The sequence below is a fragment of the Lolium rigidum genome, chromosome 3, assembly GCF_022539505.1.
Source record: "Lolium rigidum isolate FL_2022 chromosome 3, APGP_CSIRO_Lrig_0.1, whole genome shotgun sequence".
Lineage (NCBI taxonomy): Eukaryota > Viridiplantae > Streptophyta > Magnoliopsida > Poales > Poaceae > Lolium > Lolium rigidum.
The window spans coordinates 316,462,744-316,464,817 of record NC_061510.1 but is presented as its reverse complement, the minus strand read 5'-3'; the positions used below and the strand labels follow the sequence as shown (position 1 = coordinate 316,464,817).

At 38.7% G+C, this 2,074-nt stretch overlaps 1 long non-coding RNA gene across 1 annotated transcript; it reads left to right on the top strand.

Annotated features, from left to right (window-relative positions):
* The first annotated feature begins 409 nt into the window (after positions 1–409).
* LOC124699910 lies at positions 410–1,762 on the top strand. The gene is made up of 2 exons (XR_007001557.1): positions 410–588; positions 1,499–1,762. It is a non-coding gene; the product is annotated as an uncharacterized LOC124699910 (long non-coding RNA).
* Positions 1,763–2,074: the final 312 nt, after the last annotated feature.

Below are 2,074 nucleotides of genomic sequence, written 5' to 3'. Positions count from 1 at the left end.
GCAAACTTTTTAAGTCTCATGGAATTCCATGTCGTCATGTTATTCTTGTTTTGAGAGGTGCAAGGATTGATGAACTTCCAAGCCAGTTTGTTCTGAAACGATGGACAAAAATGTGCAAAAAAAAAGCCATATTTGATGAAGATGGCAACCTCTTGGAAGAGAAAATCAAGAGCCCTCTGGATGTAGAAATGCAAAAGAAAACTTCTGGTGCACGCAAAGACTTCGAAGAATCCATTCGATTGGCTGCGCACTCAGTTGAAACCATGGACGTAGTTACAACTTGTCTTGCCAATCTTGTGGATACTGTAAGACAAATGGTTCCAGCGGACAAACAAACAAGGAAGGATGAACTTGAGTCTTTCCTCGGCTGTAGCATTCCTGCCCACATTGAAATACACCCACCATCTGATGTTCGTTCTCCTGGGAAATGCAAGAGAATTAAAGGACACTTGGACAAAGGTGGAAAAAAAAACAAGGTCGCCGGGAACAAGGAGAAGGGAAAGACAATACGGATGTGTTCTTTATGCCACCAGTTGGGTACCCATGATAAGCGCACTTGTCATGCAAAATCTACATTGTAGCATGCTGGTAATGTTATCCACGCCTCTCGGTTATTGTTTCACAAGTCTAAAATGACAGCAAATAGAGTAGTCACCTCGTTTGAGCTTTATTGATGTACTGTTCTGTTTCAATTTTCAAACATTGTCATTCCTGCAAACTTCGACAAGCAAAGTGGCCGCAAGGAACTTTTTTAACATCTATGAAATTGCCAACTGAAGTGTTTGAGGTCATGTTTCTCATTTTTCAGGTTGATATAGTTATGCTCAGCTATAGCGTATTTCCTTATTATGAACCACTTGAGTCATCTTTCATAGTTTGCATTTACTGGAGCCACATTATTTTGATCCCACATGACGGGAACCACATCCACTGGGCTACCTTTAATTTTTGATGGAACAACATTGCTGTAGGTTTGGTTTGTTCAGTTGGCAGTTTGGATGTTGTCTAGCTGTCTATTTTCTATTAAAATTCCGGAGTTTGACATCAATTCCTGGCCTGTTATCCTACCATGGTTAGCATGTCCTGTTACTTCAAGCTCAGGGTAGTGGTTCTGTCATTCTTTGACAAATGTTCATTGTAAAGTTTATCTAAACAAAATCATCCGAGACAAATGCTCTCTTCTTTAATTACAAACAAACCTTGCACATGCTCTTTTAGCTTCCACTTTTTCTTACAACAGGGTAGTCACATGTACCAGAGGAAATGGACAGTGGCCACTTGATGTACAGACATGAGAGAAATAAATTTGTAGTCTTAAACCCATGTTATGTTATTCTTCTCTTTGACTTAATAAAGACACGTGCCTGCTTATAATATCTGCTACCAAACATTACCTTCTTTTTTTCTGCAAGTCACGTAGATAATTTCCTGAGATTTGAAGGATTTTTCAAATGTTCTCTCATTGTCATCTCACCTAACTTGTGCATTTCATCCGCAGAAATTTGAAGCACACAAATGCACTCCGTATTCAGAAGCAGATGCTGCGGCGGGATAGCAGCTCTCTCGCAGTATTCAAAATATGTATATACTAACTAGAACGTATGTATTAGTTAATATTTCTAGAAGACTAGAACTATTCTGAATGCAAGCAGATGCCGCGACGGGATAGCAGCTCTCTTGCAGTATTCAAAATATGTATATACTATCTAGAACGTATGTATTTGTTAATATTTCAAGAAGACTAGAACTAATCCGAATGCAAGCTTTGTACTGGCCACTGATGGTGCATTATCATGCTCTATTGATCCATACAATGGTTTCAGAAACTGAAAAGCACATATGTGCTGGAGATATGCTGCTTAATTCAGACTTTTTTACCCATCGGAACAGGATTAATGCACTTTTTAAAACATCTAGATTGCTGGGCAGTGCTCTGACACTAATTGTATAGTTCTAATATCCACTTCATTGGTACAAATACTTGTCCAGTGTGAGCTAACAAGATTAGTACTGTAGCTGAAGTAAATTTTTATTATGTATGCACGCAAACTCTTTTTACTGAATTTTCTGGCAC